The 17,891-nt window shown below is 51.3% G+C and overlaps 1 long non-coding RNA gene across 1 annotated transcript; it reads left to right on the forward strand.

Annotated features, from left to right (window-relative positions):
* Window positions 1–1,179: 1,179 nt before the first annotated feature.
* Window positions 1,180–16,546, forward strand: LOC141925009 (uncharacterized). Its single transcript, XR_012623726.1, has 6 exons — window positions 1,180–1,285; window positions 3,506–3,631; window positions 6,147–6,272; window positions 8,935–9,060; window positions 14,810–14,935; window positions 16,422–16,546. It is a non-coding gene; the product is annotated as an uncharacterized LOC141925009 (long non-coding RNA).
* The last annotated feature ends 1,345 nt before the right edge of the window (window positions 16,547–17,891 follow it).

The raw sequence follows: 17,891 nt of genomic DNA on the forward strand, positions 1-17,891 counted from the left end.
GTATCTTCCTTGGAGGAGTCTGGGGTTGCAACCCAGGATTAGGCCTGCCTTGAAGCTGGGGTCAAAGCACTGCAGGACATGCCTGAGAGGAGTCTTGGGTGGGTTCTGGAGCAAAACTCTTGCTTTACAGGAGAAAAAAAATCCTGGGTATCTTCCTTGGAGGAGTCTGGGGTTGCAACCCAGGATTAGGCCTGCCTTAAAGCTGGGGTCAAAGCACTGCAGGACATGCCTGAGAGGAGTCTTGGGTGGGTTCTGGAGCAAACCTCTTGCTTTACAGGAGAAAAAAAATCCTGGGTATCTTCCTTGGAGGAGTCTGGGGTTGCAACCCAGGATTAGGCCTGCCTTAAAGCTGGGGTCAAAGCACTGCAGGACATGCCTGAGAGGAGTCTTGGGTGGGTTCTGGAGCAAAACTCTTGCTTTACAGGAGAAAAAAAATCCTGGGTATCTTCCTTGGAGGAGTCTGGGGTTGCAACCCAGGATTAGGCGTGCCTTAAAGCTGGGGTCAAAGCACTGCAGGACATGCCTGAGAGGAGTCTTGGGTGGGTTCTGGAGCAAACCTCTTGCTTTACAGGAGAAAAAAAATCCTGGGTATCTTCCTTGGAGGAGTCTGGGGTTGCAACCCAGGATTAGGCGTGCCTTAAAGCTGGGGTCAAAGCACTGCAGGACATGCCTGAGAGGAGTCTTGGGTGGGTTCTGGAGCAAAACTCTTGCTTTACAGGAGAAAAAAAATCCTGGGTATCTTCCTTGGAGGAGTCTGGGGTTGCAACCCAGGATTAGGCGTGCCTTAAAGCTGGGGTCAAAGCACTGCAGGACATGCCTGAGAGGAGTCTTGGGTGGGTTCTGGAGCAAACCTCTTGCTTTACAGGAGAAAAAAAATCCTGGGTATCTTCCTTGGAGGAGTCTGGGGTTGCAACCCAGGATTAGGCCTGCCTTAAAGCTGGGGTCAAAGCACTGCAGGACATGCCTGAGAGGAGTCTTGGGTGGGTTCTGGAGCAAAACTCTTGCTTTACAGGAGAAAAAAAATCCTGGGTATCTTCCTTGGAGGAGTCTGGGGTTGCAACCCAGGATTAGGCCTGCCTTAAAGCTGGGGTCAAAGTACTCCAGGACATGCCTGAGAGGAGTCTTGGGTGAGTCCTGGAGCAAAACTTTTCCTTTTCAGGAGAAAAGACAACCCAGGAAGCTTCCTTGGGGGAGTCTAGTGCTGCTACCTGAGACCTCAGGTCCCTAAAGCAGAGTCGGAAGATACTGGGAGCTGCCTGGGAGGAGTGTGGTGTGGATCTTGGAGGTAAGAGCTTTCCCCAATACTAAAAAATATTCCATGTGTCTTCCTTGGAGGAGTCTAAGAGTTTTACCTGGGATCTCAGGTCCCTGAAGCAGGGCTCAAGACAGTGTGGGACATGTCTGTGAGGAATCTTGGGCAGATGCCAGAGAAGAGAGCGTCCTTTGAGGGAAAAAATCCTTTTGGGTATCTTCCTTGGAGGAGTCTGGGGTTGCAACCCAGGATTAGGCCTGCCTTAAAGCTGGGGTCAAAGCACTGCAGGACATGCCTGAGAGGAGTCTTGGGTGGGTTCTGGAGCAAACCTCTTGCTTTACAGGAGAAAAAAAATCCTGGGTATCTTCCTTGGAGGAGTCTGGGGTTGCAACCCAGGATTAGGCGTGCCTTAAAGCTGGGGTCAAAGCACTGCAGGACATGCCTGAGAGGAGTCTTGGGTGGGTTCTGGAGCAAAACTCTTGCTTTACAGGAGAAAAAAAATCCTGGGTATCTTCCTTGGAGGAGTCTGGGGTTGCAACCCAGGATTAGGCCTGCCTTAAAGCTGGGGTCAAAGCACTGCAGGACATGCCTGAGAGGAGTCTTGGGTGGGTTCTGGAGCAAAACTCTTGCTTTACAGGAGAAAAATATCCTGGGTATCTTCCTTGGAGGAGTCTGGGGTTGCAACCCAGGATTAGGCCTGCCTTAAAGCTGGCGTCAAAGCACTGCAGGTCATGCCTGAGAGGAGTCTTGGGTGGGTTCTGGAGCAAACCTCTTGCTTTACAGGAGAAAAAAAATCCTGGGTATCTTCCTTGGAGGAGTCTGGGGTTGCAACCCAGGATTAGGCCTGCCTTAAAGCTGGGGTCAAAGCACTGCAGGACATGCCTGAGAGGAGTCTTGGGTGGGTTCTGGAGCAAACCTCTTGCTTTACAGGAGAAAAAAAATCCTGGGTATCTTCCTTGGAGGAGTCTGGGGTTGCAACCCAGGATTAGGCCTGCCTTAAAGCTGGGGTCAAAGCACTGCAGGACATGCCTGAGAGGAGTCTTGGGTGGGTTCTGGAGCAAACCTCTTGCTTTACAGGAGAAAAAAAATCCTGGGTATCTTCCTTGGAGGAGTCTGGGGTTGCAACCCAGGATTAGGCCTGCCTTAAAGCTGGCGTCAAAGCACTGCAGGACATGCCTGAGAGGAGTCTTGGGTGGGTTCTGGAGCAAACCTCTTGCTTTACAGGAGAAAAAAAATCCTGGGTATCTTCCTTGGAGGAGTCTGGGGTTGCAACCCAGGATTAGGCCTGCCTTGAAGCTGGGGTCAAAGCACTGCAGGTCATGCCTGAGAGGAGTCTTGGGTGGGTTCTGGAGCAAAAGTCTTGCTTTACAGGAGAAAAAAAATCCTGGGTATCTTCCTTGGAGGAGTCTGGGGTTGCAACCCAGGATTAGGCCTGCCTTAAAGCTGGGGTCAAAGCACTGCAGGACATGCCTGAGAGGAGTCTTGGGTGGGTTCTGGAGCAAACCTCTTGCTTTACAGGAGAAAAAAAATCCTGGGTATCTTCCTTGGAGGAGTCTGGGGTTGCAACCCAGGATTAGGCCTGCCTTAAAGCTGGCGTCAAAGCACTGCAGGACATGCCTGAGAGGAGTCTTGGGTGGGTTCTGGAGCAAAACTCTTGCTTTACAGGAGAAAAAAAATCCTGGGCATCTTCCTTGGAGGAGTCTGGGGTTGCAACCCAGGATTAGGCCTGCCTTAAAGCTGGGGTCAAAGCACTGCAGGACATGCCTGAGAGGAGTCTTGGGTGGGTTCTGGAGCAAACCTCTTGCTTTACAGGAGAAAAAAAATCCTGGGTATCTTCCTTGGAGGAGTCTGGGGTTGCAACCCAGGATTAGGCCTGCCTTAAAGCTGGCGTCAAAGCACTGCAGGACATGCCTGAGAGGAGTCTTGGGTGGGTTCTGGAGCAAACCTCTTGCTTTACAGGAGAAAAAAAATCCTGGGTATCTTCCTTGGAGGAGTCTGGGGTTGCAACCCAGGATTAGGCCTGCCTTAAAGCTGGGGTCAAAGCACTGCAGGACATGCCTGAGAGGAGTCTTGGGTGGGTTCTGGAGCAAACCTCTTGCTTTACAGGAGAAAAAAAATCCTGGGTATCTTCCTTGGAGGAGTCTGGGGTTGCAACCCAGGATTAGGCCTGCCTTAAAGCTGGGGTCAAAGTACTCCAGGACATGCCTGAGAGGAGTCTTGGGTGAGTCCTGGAGCAAAACTTTTCCTTTTCAGGAGAAAAGACAACCCAGGAAGCTTCCTTGGGGGAGTCTAGTGCTGCTACCTGAGACCTCAGGTCCCTAAAGCAGAGTCGGAAGATACTGGGAGCTGCCTGGGAGGAGTGTGGTGTGGATCTTGGAGGTAAGAGCTTTCCCCAATACTAAAAAATATTCCATGTGTCTTCCTTGGAGGAGTCTAAGAGTTTTACCTGGGATCTCAGGTCCCTGAAGCAGGGCTCAAGACAGTGTGGGACATGTCTGTGAGGAATCTTGGGCAGATGCCAGAGAAGAGAGGGTCCTTTGAGGGAAAAAATCCTTTTGGGTATCTTCCTTGGAGGAGTCTGGGGTTGCAACCCAGGATTAGGCCTGCCTTAAAGCTGGGGTCAAAGCACTGCAGGACATGCCTGAGAGGAGTCTTGGGTGGGTTCTGGAGCAAAAGTCTTGCTTTACAGGAGAAAAAAAATCCTGGGCATCTTCCTTGGAGGAGTCTGGGGTTGCAACCCAGGATTAGGCCTGCCTTAAAGCTGGGGTCAAAGCACTGCAGGACATGCCTGAGAGGAGTCTTGGGTGGGTTCTGGAGCAAACCTCTTGCTTTACAGGAGAAAAAAAATCCTGGGTATCTTCCTTGGAGGAGTCTGGGGTTGCAACCCAGGATTAGGCCTGCCTTAAAGCTGGGGTCAAAGCACTGCAGGACATGCCTGAGAGGAGTCTTGGGTGGGTTCTGGAGCAAAACTCTTGCTTTACAGGAGAAAAAAAATCCTGGGTATCTTCCTTGGAGGAGTCTGGGGTTGCAACCCAGGATTAGGCCTGCCTTAAAGCTGGCGTCAAAGCACTGCAGGACATGCCTGAGAGGAGTCTTGGGTGGGTTCTGGAGCAAACCTCTTGCTTTACAGGAGAAAAAAAATCCTGGGTATCTTCCTTGGAGGAGTCTGGGGTTGCAACCCAGGATTAGGCCTGCCTTAAAGCTGGGGTCAAAGCACTGCAGGACATGCCTGAGAGGAGTCTTGGGTGGGTTCTGGAGCAAAACTCTTGCTTTACAGGAGAAAAAAAATCCTGGGTATCTTCCTTGGAGGAGTCTGGGGTTGCAACCCAGGATTAGGCCTGCCTTAAAGCTGGGGTCAAAGCACTGCAGGACATGCCTGAGAGGAGTCTTGGGTGGGTTCTGGAGCAAAACTCTTGCTTTACAGGAGAAAAAGAATCCTGGGTATCTTCCTTGGAGGAGTCTGGGGTTCCAACCCAGGATTAGGCCTGCCTTGAAGCTGGGGTCAAAGCACTGCAGGACATGCCTGAGAGGAGTCTTGGGTGGGTTCTGGAGCAAAACTCTTGCTTTACAGGAGAAAAAAAATCCTGGGTATCTTCCTTGGAGGAGTCTGGGGTTGCAACCCAGGATTAGGCCTGCCTTAAAGCTGGGGTCAAAGCACTGCAGGACATGCCTGAGAGGAGTCTTGGGTGGGTTCTGGAGCAAAACTCTTGCTTTACAGGAGAAAAAAAATCCTGGGTATCTTCCTTGGAGGAGTCTGGGGTTGCAACCCAGGATTAGGCCTGCCTTAAAGCTGGCGTCAAAGCACTGCAGGTCATGCCTGAGAGGAGTCTTGGGTGGGTTCTGGAGCAAACCTCTTGCTTTACAGGAGAAAAAAAATCCTGGGTATCTTCCTTGGAGGAGTCTGGGGTTGCAACCCAGGATTAGGCCTGCCTTAAAGCTGGGGTCAAAGCACTGCAGGACATGCCTGAGAGGAGTCTTGGGTGGGTTCTGGAGCAAACCTCTTGCTTTACAGGAGAAAAAAAATCCTGGGTATCTTCCTTGGAGGAGTCTGGGGTTGCAACCCAGGATTAGGCCTGCCTTAAAGCTGGGGTCAAAGCACTGCAGGACATGCCTGAGAGGAGTCTTGGGTGGGTTCTGGAGCAAACCTCTTGCTTTACAGGAGAAAAAAAATCCTGGGTATCTTCCTTGGAGGAGTCTGGGGTTGCAACCCAGGATTAGGCGTGCCTTAAAGCTGGGGTCAAAGCACTGCAGGACATGCCTGAGAGGAGTCTTGGGTGGGTTCTGGAGCAAACCTCTTGCTTTACAGGAGAAAAAAAATCCTGGGTATCTTCCTTGGAGGAGTCTGGGGTTGCAACCCAGGATTAGGCCTGCCTTGAAGCTGGGGTCAAAGCACTGCAGGACATGCCTGAGAGGAGTCTTGGGTGGGTTCTGGAGCAAAAGTCTTGCTTTACAGGAGAAAAAAAATCCTGGGTATCTTCCTTGGAGGAGTCTGGGGTTGCAACCCAGGATTAGGCCTGCCTTAAAGCTGGGGTCAAAGCACTGCAGGACATGCCTGAGAGGAGTCTTGGGTGGGTTCTGGAGCAAACCTCTTGCTTTACAGGAGAAAAAAAATCCTGGGTATCCTCCTTGGAGGAGTCTGGGGTTGCAACCCAGGATTAGGCCTGCCTTAAAGCTGGGGTCAAAGCACTGCAGGACATGCCTGAGAGGAGTCTTGGGTGGGTTCTGGAGCAAAACTCTTGCTTTACAGGAGAAAAAAAATCCTGGGTATCTTCCTTGGAGGAGTCTGGGGTTGCAACCCAGGATTAGGCCTGCCTTAAAGCTGGGGTCAAAGTACTCCAGGACATGCCTGAGAGGAGTCTTGGGTGAGTCCTGGAGCAAAACTTTTCCTTTTGAGGAGAAAAGACAACCCAGGAAGCTTCCTTGGGGGAGTCTAGTGCTGCTACCTGAGACCTCAGGTCCCTAAAGCAGAGTCGGAAGATACTGGGAGCTGCCTGGGAGGAGTGTGGTGTGGATCTTGGAGGTAAGAGCTTTCCCCAATACTAAAAAATATTCCATGTGTCTTCCTTGGAGGAGTCTAAGAGTTTTACCTGGGATCTCAGGTCCCTGAAGCAGGGCTCAAGACAGTGTGGGACATGTCTGTGAGGAATCTTGGGCAGATGCCAGAGAAGAGAGCGTCCTTTGAGGGAAAAAATCCTTTTGGGTATCTTCCTTGGAGGAGTCTGGGGTTGCAACCCAGGATTAGGCCTGCCTTAAAGCTGGGGTCAAAGCACTGCAGGACATGCCTGAGAGGAGTCTTGGGTGGGTTCTGGAGCAAACCTCTTGCTTTACAGGAGAAAAAAAATCCTGGGTATCTTCCTTGGAGGAGTCTGGGGTTGCAACCCAGGATTAGGCGTGCCTTAAAGCTGGGGTCAAAGCACTGCAGGACATGCCTGAGAGGAGTCTTGGGTGGGTTCTGGAGCAAACCTCTTGCTTTACAGGAGAAAAAAAATCCTGGGTATCTTCCTTGGAGGAGTCTGGGGTTGCAACCCAGGATTAGGCCTGCCTTAAAGCTGGCGTCAAAGCACTGCAGGACATGCCTGAGAGGAGTCTTGGGTGGGTTCTGGAGCAAACCTCTTGCTTTACAGGAGAAAAAAAATCCTGGGTATCTTCCTTGGAGGAGTCTGGGGTTGCAACCCAGGATTAGGCGTGCCTTAAAGCTGGGGTCAAAGCACTGCAGGACATGCCTGAGAGGAGTCTTGGGTGGGTTCTGGAGCAAAACTCTTGCTTTACAGGAGAAAAAAAATCCTGGGTATCTTCCTTGGAGGAGTCTGGGGTTGCAACCCAGGATTAGGCCTGCCTTAAAGCTGGGGTCAAAGCACTGCAGGACATGCCTGAGAGGAGTCTTGGGTGGGTTCTGGAGCAAAACTCTTGCTTTACAGGAGAAAAAGAATCCTGGGTATCTTCCTTGGAGGAGTCTGGGGTTCCAACCCAGGATTAGGCCTGCCTTGAAGCTGGGGTCAAAGCACTGCAGGACATGCCTGAGAGGAGTCTTGGGTGGGTTCTGGAGCAAAAATCTTGCTTTACAGGAGAAAAAAAATCCTGGGTATCTTCCTTGGAGGAGTCTGGGGTTGCAACCCAGGATTAGGCCTGCCTTAAAGCTGGGGTCAAAGCACTGCAGGACATGCCTGAGAGGAGTCTTGGGTGGGTTCTGGAGCAAAACTCTTGCTTTACAGGAGAAAAAAAATCCTGGGTATCTTCCTTGGAGGAGTCTGGGGTTGCAACCCAGGATTAGGCCTGCCTTAAAGCTGGCGTCAAAGCACTGCAGGTCATGCCTGAGAGGAGTCTTGGGTGGGTTCTGGAGCAAACCTCTTGCTTTACAGGAGAAAAAAAATCCTGGGTATCTTCCTTGGAGGAGTCTGGGGTTGCAACCCAGGATTAGGCCTGCCTTAAAGCTGGGGTCAAAGCACTGCAGGACATGCCTGAGAGAAGTCTTGGGTGGGTTCTGGAGCAAAACTCTTGCTTTACAGGAGAAAAAAAATCCTGGGTATCTTCCTTGGAGGAGTCTGGGGTTGCAACCCAGGATTAGGCCTGCCTTGAAGCTGGGGTCAAAGCACTGCAGGACATGCCTGAGAGGAGTCTTGGGTGGGTTCTGGAGCAAAACTCTTGCTTTACAGGAGAAAAAAAATCCTGGGTATCTTCCTTGGAGGAGTCTGGGGTTGCAACCCAGGATTAGGCCTGCCTTAAAGCTGGGGTCAAAGCACTGCAGGACATGCCTGAGAGGAGTCTTGGGTGGGTTCTGGAGCAAAACTCTTGCTTTACAGGAGAAAAAAAATCCTGGGTATCTTCCTTGGAGGAGTCTGGGGTTGCAACCCAGGATTAGGCCTGCCTTAAAGCTGGGGTCAAAGCACTGCAGGACATGCCTGAGAGGAGTCTTGGGTGGGTTCTGGAGCAAAACTCTTGCTTTACAGGAGAAAAAAAATCCTGGGTATCTTCCTTGGAGGAGTCTGGGGTTGCAACCCAGGATTAGGCCTGCCTTAAAGCTGGGGTCAAAGCACTGCAGGACATGCCTGAGAGGAGTCTTGGGTGGGTTCTGGAGCAAAACTCTTGCTTTACAGGAGAAAAAAAATCCTGGGTATCTTCCTTGGAGGAGTCTGGGGTTGCAACCCAGGATTAGGCGTGCCTTAAAGCTGGGGTCAAAGCACTGCAGGACATGCCTGAGAGGAGTCTTGGGTGGGTTCTGGAGCAAAACTCTTGCTTTACAGGAGAAAAAAAATCCTGGGTATCTTCCTTGGAGGAGTCTGGGGTTGCAACCCAGGATTAGGCGTGCCTTAAAGCTGGGGTCAAAGCACTGCAGGACATGCCTGAGAGGAGTCTTGGGTGGGTTCTGGAGCAAACCTCTTGCTTTACAGGAGAAAAAAAATCCTGGGTATCTTCCTTGGAGGAGTCTGGGGTTGCAACCCAGGATTAGGCCTGCCTTAAAGCTGGGGTCAAAGCACTGCAGGACATGCCTGAGAGGAGTCTTGGGTGGGTTCTGGAGCAAAACTCTTGCTTTACAGGAGAAAAAAAATCCTGGGTATCTTCCTTGGAGGAGTCTGGGGTTGCAACCCAGGATTAGGCCTGCCTTAAAGCTGGGGTCAAAGTACTCCAGGACATGCCTGAGAGGAGTCTTGGGTGAGTCCTGGAGCAAAACTTTTCCTTTTGAGGAGAAAAGACAACCCAGGAAGCTTCCTTGGGGGAGTCTAGTGCTGCTACCTGAGACCTCAGGTCCCTAAAGCAGAGTCGGAAGATACTGGGAGCTGCCTGGGAGGAGTGTGGTGTGGATCTTGGAGGTAAGAGCTTTCCCCAATACTAAAAAATATTCCATGTGTCTTCCTTGGAGGAGTCTAAGAGTTTTACCTGGGATCTCAGGTCCCTGAAGCAGGGCTCAAGACAGTGTGGGACATGTCTGTGAGGAATCTTGGGCAGATGCCAGAGAAGAGAGCGTCCTTTGAGGGAAAAAATCCTTTTGGGTATCTTCCTTGGAGGAGTCTGGGGTTGCAACCCAGGATTAGGCCTGCCTTAAAGCTGGGGTCAAAGCACTGCAGGACATGCCTGAGAGGAGTCTTGGGTGGGTTCTGGAGCAAACCTCTTGCTTTACAGGAGAAAAAAAATCCTGGGTATCTTCCTTGGAGGAGTCTGGGGTTGCAACCCAGGATTAGGCCTGCCTTAAAGCTGGCGTCAAAGCACTGCAGGACATGCCTGAGAGGAGTCTTGGGTGGGTTCTGGAGCAAACCTCTTGCTTTACAGGAGAAAAAAAATCCTGGGTATCTTCCTTGGAGGAGTCTGGGGTTGCAACCCAGGATTAGGCCTGCCTTAAAGCTGGGGTCAAAGCACTGCAGGACATGCCTGAGAGGAGTCTTGGGTGGGTTCTGGAGCAAAACTCTTGCTTTACAGGAGAAAAAAAATCCTGGGTATCTTCCTTGGAGGAGTCTGGGGTTGCAACCCAGGATTAGGCCTGCCTTAAAGCTGGGGTCAAAGCACTGCAGGACATGCCTGAGAGGAGTCTTGGGTGGGTTCTGGAGCAAAACTCTTGCTTTACAGGAGAAAAAGAATCCTGGGTATCTTCCTTGGAGGAGTCTGGGGTTCCAACCCAGGATTAGGCCTGCCTTGAAGCTGGGGTCAAAGCACTGCAGGACATGCCTGAGAGGAGTCTTGGGTGGGTTCTGGAGCAAAACTCTTGCTTTACAGGAGAAAAAAAATCCTGGGTATCTTCCTTGGAGGAGTCTGGGGTTGCAACCCAGGATTAGGCCTGCCTTAAAGCTGGGGTCAAAGCACTGCAGGACATGCCTGAGAAGAGTCTTGGGTGGGTTCTGGAGCAAAACTCTTGCTTTACAGGAGAAAAAAAATCCTGGGTATCTTCCTTGGAGGAGTCTGGGGTTGCAACCCAGGATTAGGCCTGCCTTAAAGCTGGCGTCAAAGCACTGCAGGTCATGCCTGAGAGGAGTCTTGGGTGGGTTCTGGAGCAAACCTCTTGCTTTACAGGAGAAAAAAAATCCTGGGTATCTTCCTTGGAGGAGTCTGGGGTTGCAACCCAGGATTAGGCCTGCCTTAAAGCTGGGGTCAAAGCACTGCAGGACATGCCTGAGAGAAGTCTTGGGTGGGTTCTGGAGCAAAACTCTTGCTTTACAGGAGAAAAAAAATCCTGGGTATCTTCCTTGGAGGAGTCTGGGGTTGCAACCCAGGATTAGGCCTGCCTTGAAGCTGGGGTCAAAGCACTGCAGGACATGCCTGAGAGGAGTCTTGGGTGGGTTCTGGAGCAAAACTCTTGCTTTACAGGAGAAAAAAAATCCTGGGTATCTTCCTTGGAGGAGTCTGGGGTTGCAACCCAGGATTAGGCCTGCCTTAAAGCTGGGGTCAAAGCACTGCAGGACATGCCTGAGAGGAGTCTTGGGTGGGTTCTGGAGCAAAACTCTTGCTTTACAGGAGAAAAAAAATCCTGGGTATCTTCCTTGGAGGAGTCTGGGGTTGCAACCCAGGATTAGGCCTGCCTTAAAGCTGGGGTCAAAGCACTGCAGGACATGCCTGAGAGGAGTCTTGGGTGGGTTCTGGAGCAAAACTCTTGCTTTACAGGAGAAAAAAAATCCTGGGTATCTTCCTTGGAGGAGTCTGGGGTTGCAACCCAGGATTAGGCGTGCCTTAAAGCTGGGGACAAAGCACTGCAGGACATGCCTGAGAGGAGTCTTGGGTGGGTTCTGGAGCAAAACTCTTGCTTTACAGGAGAAAAAAAATCCTGGGTATCTTCCTTGGAGGAGTCTGGGGTTGCAACCCAGGATTAGGCCTGCCTTAAAGCTGGGGTCAAAGCACTGCAGGACATGCCTGAGAGGAGTCTTGGGTGGGTTCTGGAGCAAAACTCTTGCTTTACAGGAGAAAAAAAATCCTGGGTATCTTCCTTGGAGGAGTCTGGGGTTGCAACCCAGGATTAGGCCTGCCTTAAAGCTGGGGTCAAAGCACTGCAGGACATGCCTGAGAGGAGTCTTGGGTGGGTTCTGGAGCAAACCTCTTGCTTTACAGGAGAAAAAAAATCCTGGGTATCTTCCTTGGAGGAGTCTGGGGTTGCAACCCAGGATTAGGCGTGCCTTAAAGCTGGCGTCAAAGCACTGCAGGACATGCCTGAGAGGAGTCTTGGGTGGGTTCTGGAGCAAACCTCTTGCTTTACAGGAGAAAAAAAATCCTGGGTATCTTCCTTGGAGGAGTCTGGGGTTGCAACCCAGGATTAGGCCTGCCTTAAAGCTGGCGTCAAAGCACTGCAGGACATGCCTGAGAGGAGTCTTGGGTGGGTTCTGGAGCAAACCTCTTGCTTTACAGGAGAAAAAAAATCCTGGGTATCTTCCTTGGAGGAGTCTGGGGTTGCAACCCAGGATTAGGCCTGCCTTAAAGCTGGGGTCAAAGCACTGCAGGACATGCCTGAGAGGAGTCTTGGGTGGGTTCTGGAGCAAAACTCTTGCTTTACAGGAGAAAAAAAATCCTGGGTATCTTCCTTGGAGGAGTCTGGGGTTGCAACCCAGGATTAGGCCTGCCTTAAAGCTGGGGTCAAAGCACTGCAGGACATGCCTGAGAGGAGTCTTGGGTGGGTTCTGGAGCAAAACTCTTGCTTTACAGGAGAAAAAGAATCCTGGGTATCTTCCTTGGAGGAGTCTGGGGTTCCAACCCAGGATTAGGCCTGCCTTGAAGCTGGGGTCAAAGCACTGCAGGACATGCCTGAGAGGAGTCTTGGGTGGGTTCTGGAGCAAAACTCTTGCTTTACAGGAGAAAAAAAATCCTGGGTATCTTCCTTGGAGGAGTCTGGGGTTGCAACCCAGGATTAGGCCTGCCTTAAAGCTGGGGTCAAAGCACTGCAGGACATGCCTGAGAAGAGTCTTGGGTGGGTTCTGGAGCAAAACTCTTGCTTTACAGGAGAAAAAAAATCCTGGGTATCTTCCTTGGAGGAGTCTGGGGTTGCAACCCAGGATTAGGCCTGCCTTAAAGCTGGCGTCAAAGCACTGCAGGTCATGCCTGAGAGGAGTCTTGGGTGGGTTCTGGAGCAAACCTCTTGCTTTACAGGAGAAAAAAAATCCTGGGTATCTTCCTTGGAGGAGTCTGGGGTTGCAACCCAGGATTAGGCCTGCCTTAAAGCTGGGGTCAAAGCACTGCAGGACATGCCTGAGAGAAGTCTTGGGTGGGTTCTGGAGCAAAACTCTTGCTTTACAGGAGAAAAAAAATCCTGGGTATCTTCCTTGGAGGAGTCTGGGGTTGCAACCCAGGATTAGGCCTGCCTTGAAGCTGGGGTCAAAGCACTGCAGGACATGCCTGAGAGGAGTCTTGGGTGGGTTCTGGAGCAAAACTCTTGCTTTACAGGAGAAAAAAAATCCTGGGTATCTTCCTTGGAGGAGTCTGGGGTTGCAACCCAGGATTAGGCCTGCCTTAAAGCTGGGGTCAAAGCACTGCAGGACATGCCTGAGAGGAGTCTTGGGTGGGTTCTGGAGCAAAACTCTTGCTTTACAGGAGAAAAAAAATCCTGGGTATCTTCCTTGGAGGAGTCTGGGGTTGCAACCCAGGATTAGGCCTGCCTTAAAGCTGGGGTCAAAGCACTGCAGGACATGCCTGAGAGGAGTCTTGGGTGGGTTCTGGAGCAAAACTCTTGCTTTACAGGAGAAAAAAAATCCTGGGTATCTTCCTTGGAGGAGTCTGGGGTTGCAACCCAGGATTAGGCGTGCCTTAAAGCTGGGGACAAAGCACTGCAGGACATGCCTGAGAGGAGTCTTGGGTGGGTTCTGGAGCAAAACTCTTGCTTTACAGGAGAAAAAAAATCCTGGGTATCTTCCTTGGAGGAGTCTGGGGTTGCAACCCAGGATTAGGCGTGCCTTAAAGCTGGGGTCAAAGCACTGCAGGACATGCCTGAGAGGAGTCTTGGGTGGGTTCTGGAGCAAAACTCTTGCTTTACAGGAGAAAAAAAATCCTGGGTATCTTCCTTGGAGGAGTCTGGGGTTGCAACCCAGGATTAGGCGTGCCTTAAAGCTGGGGTCAAAGCACTGCAGGACATGCCTGAGAGGAGTCTTGGGTGGGTTCTGGAGCAAACCTCTTGCTTTACAGGAGAAAAAAAATCCTGGGTATCTTCCTTGGAGGAGTCTGGGGTTGCAACCCAGGATTAGGCCTGCCTTAAAGCTGGGGTCAAAGCACTGCAGGACATGCCTGAGAGGAGTCTTGGGTGGGTTCTGGAGCAAACCTCTTGCTTTACAGGAGAAAAAAAATCCTGGGTATCTTCCTTGGAGGAGTCTGGGGTTGCAACCCAGGATTAGGCGTGCCTTAAAGCTGGGGTCAAAGCACTGCAGGACATGCCTGAGAGGAGTCTTGGGTGGGTTCTGGAGCAAAACTCTTGCTTTACAGGAGAAAAAAAATCCTGGGTATCTTCCTTGGAGGAGTCTGGGGTTGCAACCCAGGATTAGGCCTGCCTTAAAGCTGGCGTCAAAGCACTGCAGGTCATGCCTGAGAGGAGTCTTGGGTGGGTTCTGGAGCAAACCTCTTGCTTTACAGGAGAAAAAAAATCCTGGGTATCTTCCTTGGAGGAGTCTGGGGTTGCAACCCAGGATTAGGCCTGCCTTAAAGCTGGGGTCAAAGCACTGCAGGACATGCCTGAGAGGAGTCTTGGGTGGGTTCTGGAGCAAACCTCTTGCTTTACAGGAGAAAAAAAATCCTGGGTATCTTCCTTGGAGGAGTCTGGGGTTGCAACCCAGGATTAGGCCTGCCTTAAAGCTGGGGTCAAAGCACTGCAGGACATGCCTGAGAGGAGTCTTGGGTGGGTTCTGGAGCAAACCTCTTGCTTTACAGGAGAAAAAAAATCCTGGGTATCTTCCTTGGAGGAGTCTGGGGTTGCAACCCAGGATTAGGCGTGCCTTAAAGCTGGGGTCAAAGCACTGCAGGACATGCCTGAGAGGAGTCTTGGGTGGGTTCTGGAGCAAACCTCTTGCTTTACAGGAGAAAAAAAATCCTGGGTATCTTCCTTGGAGGAGTCTGGGGTTGCAACCCAGGATTAGGCCTGCCTTGAAGCTGGGGTCAAAGCACTGCAGGACATGCCTGAGAGGAGTCTTGGGTGGGTTCTGGAGCAAAAGTCTTGCTTTACAGGAGAAAAAAAATCCTGGGTATCTTCCTTGGAGGAGTCTGGGGTTGCAACCCAGGATTAGGCCTGCCTTAAAGCTGGGGTCAAAGCACTGCAGGACATGCCTGAGAGGAGTCTTGGGTGGGTTCTGGAGCAAACCTCTTGCTTTACAGGAGAAAAAAAATCCTGGGTATCTTCCTTGGAGGAGTCTGGGGTTGCAACCCAGGATTAGGCCTGCCTTAAAGCTGGGGTCAAAGCACTGCAGGACATGCCTGAGAGGAGTCTTGGGTGGGTTCTGGAGCAAACCTCTTGCTTTACAGGAGAAAAAAAATCCTGGGTATCTTCCTTGGAGGAGTCTGGGGTTGCAACCCAGGATTAGGCCTGCCTTAAAGCTGGGGTCAAAGTACTCCAGGACATGCCTGAGAGGAGTCTTGGGTGAGTCCTGGAGCAAAACTTTTCCTTTTCAGGAGAAAAGACAACCCAGGAAGCTTCCTTGGGGGAGTCTAGTGCTGCTACCTGAGACCTCAGGTCCCTAAAGCAGAGTCGGAAGATACTGGGAGCTGCCTGGGAGGAGTGTGGTGTGGATCTTGGAGGTAAGAGCTTTCCCCAATACTAAAAAATATTCCATGTGTCTTCCTTGGAGGAGTCTAAGAGTTTTACCTGGGATCTCAGGTCCCTGAAGCAGGGCTCAAGACAGTGTGGGACATGTCTGTGAGGAATCTTGGGCAGATGCCAGAGAAGAGAGGGTCCTTTGAGGGAAAAAATCCTTTTGGGTATCTTCCTTGGAGGAGTCTGGGGTTGCAACCCAGGATTAGGCCTGCCTTAAAGCTGGGGTCAAAGCACTGCAGGACATGCCTGAGAGGAGTCTTGGGTGGGTTCTGGAGCAAAAATCTTGCTTTACAGGAGAAAAAAAATCCTGGGTATCTTCCTTGGAGGAGTCTGGGGTTGCAACCCAGGATTAGGCCTGCCTTAAAGCTGGGGTCAAAGCACTGCAGGAGATGCCTGAGAGGTGTCTTGGGTGGGTTCTGGAGCAAAACTCTTGCTTTACAGGAGAAAAAAAATCCTGGGTATCTTCCTTGGAGGAGTCTGGGGTTGCAACCCAGGATTAGGCCTGCCTTAAAGCTGGCGTCAAAGCACTGCAGGACATGCCTGAGAGGAGTCTTGGGTGGGTTCTGGAGCAAACCTCTTGCTTTACAGGAGAAAAAAAATCCTGGGTATCTTCCTTGGAGGAGTCTGGGGTTGCAACCCAGGATTAGGCCTGCCTTAAAGCTGGCGTCAAAGCACTGCAGGTCATGCCTGAGAGGAGTCTTGGGTGGGTTCTGGAGCAAACCTCTTGCTTTACAGGAGAAAAAAAATCCTGGGTATCTTCCTTGGAGGAGTCTGGGGTTGCAACCCAGGATTAGGCCTGCCTTAAAGCTGGGGTCAAAGCACTGCAGGACATGCCTGAGAGGAGTCTTGGGTGGGTTCTGGAGCAAACCTCTTGCTTTACAGGAGAAAAAAAATCCTGGGTATCTTCCTTGGAGGAGTCTGGGGTTGCAACCCAGGATTAGGCCTGCCTTGAAGCTGGGGTCAAAGCACTGCAGGACATGCCTGAGAGGAGTCTTGGGTGGGTTCTGGAGCAAAACTCTTGCTTTACAGGAGAAAAAAAATCCTGGGTATCTTCCTTGGAGGAGTCTGGGGTTGCAACCCAGGATTAGGCCTGCCTTAAAGCTGGGGTCAAAGCACTGCAGGACATGCCTGAGAGGAGTCTTGGGTGGGTTCTGGAGCAAACCTCTTGCTTTACAGGAGAAAAAAAATCCTGGGTATCTTCCTTGGAGGAGTCTGGGGTTGCAACCCAGGATTAGGCCTGCCTTAAAGCTGGGGTCAAAGCACTGCAGGACATGCCTGAGAGGAGTCTTGGGTGGGTTCTGGAGCAAAACTCTTGCTTTACAGGAGAAAAAAAATCCTGGGTATCTTCCTTGGAGGAGTCTGGGGTTGCAACCCAGGATTAGGCCTGCCTTAAAGCTGGGGTCAAAGTACTCCAGGACATGCCTGAGAGGAGTCTTGGGTGAGTCCTGGAGCAAAACTTTTCCTTTTCAGGAGAAAAGACAACCCAGGAAGCTTCCTTGGGGGAGTCTAGTGCTGCTACCTGAGACCTCAGGTCCCTAAAGCAGAGTCGGAAGATACTGGGAGCTGCCTGGGAGGAGTGTGGTGTGGATCTTGGAGGTAAGAGCTTTCCCCAATACTAAAAAATATTCCATGTGTCTTCCTTGGAGGAGTCTAAGAGTTTTACCTGGGATCTCAGGTCCCTGAAGCAGGGCTCAAGACAGTGTGGGACATGTCTGTGAGGAATCTTGGGCAGATGCCAGAGAAGAGAGGGTCCTTTGAGGGAAAAAATCCTTTTGGGTATCTTCCTTGGAGGAGTCTGGGGTTGCAACCCAGGATTAGGCCTGCCTTAAAGCTGGGGTCAAAGCACTGCAGGACATGCCTGAGAGGAGTCTTGGGTGGGTTCTGGAGCAAAAATCTTGCTTTACAGGAGAAAAAAAATCCTGGGTATCTTCCTTGGAGGAGTCTGGGATTGCAACCCAGGATTAGGCCTGCCTTAAAGCTGGGGTCAAAGCACTGCAGGAGATGCCTGAGAGGTGTCTTGGGTGGGTTCTGGAGCAAAACTCTTGCTTTACAGGAGAAAAAAAATCCTGGGTATCTTCCTTGGAGGAGTCTGGGGTTGCAACCCAGGATTAGGCCTGCCTTAAAGCTGGCGTCAAAGCACTGCAGGACATGCCTGAGAGGAGTCTTGGGTGGGTTCTGGAGCAAACCTCTTGCTTTACAGGAGAAAAAAAATCCTGGGTATCTTCCTTGGAGGAGTCTGGGGTTGCAACCCAGGATTAGGCCTGCCTTAAAGCTGGGGTCAAAGCACTGCAGGACATGCCTTAGAGGTGTCTTGGGTGGGTTCTGGAGCAAACCTCTTGCTTTACAGGAGAAAAAAAATCCTGGGTATCTTCCTTGGAGGAGTCTGGGGTTGCAACCCAGGATTAGGCCTGCCTTAAAGCTGGGGTCAAAGCACTGCAGGACATGCCTGAGAGGAGTCTTGGGTGGGTTCTGGAGCAAACCTCTTGCTTTACAGGAGAAAAAAAATCCTGGGTATCTTCCTTGGAGGAGTCTGGGGTTGCAACCCAGGATTAGGCCTGCCTTAAAGCTGGGGTCAAAGCACTGCAGGACATGCCTGAGAGGAGTCTTGGGTGGGTTCTGGAGCAAACCTCTTGCTTTACAGGAGAAAAAAAATCCTGGGCATCTTCCTTGGAGGAGTCTGGGGTTGCAACCCAGGATTAGGCCTGCCTTAAAGCTGGGGTCAAAGCACTGCAGGACATGCCTGAGAGGAGTCTTGGGTGGGTTCTGGAGCAAACCTCTTGCTTTACAGGAGAAAAAAAATCCTGGGTATCTTCCTTGGAGGAGTCTGGGGTTGCAACCCAGGATTAGGCCTGCCTTAAAGCTGGGGTCAAAGCACTGCAGGACATGCCTGAGAGGAGTCTTGGGTGGGTTCTGGAGCAAACCTCTTGCTTTACAGGAGAA

This window comes from Strix aluco, chromosome 6 (assembly GCF_031877795.1).
Source record: "Strix aluco isolate bStrAlu1 chromosome 6, bStrAlu1.hap1, whole genome shotgun sequence".
In the NCBI taxonomy this organism is placed as follows: Eukaryota; Metazoa; Chordata; class Aves; order Strigiformes; family Strigidae; genus Strix; species Strix aluco.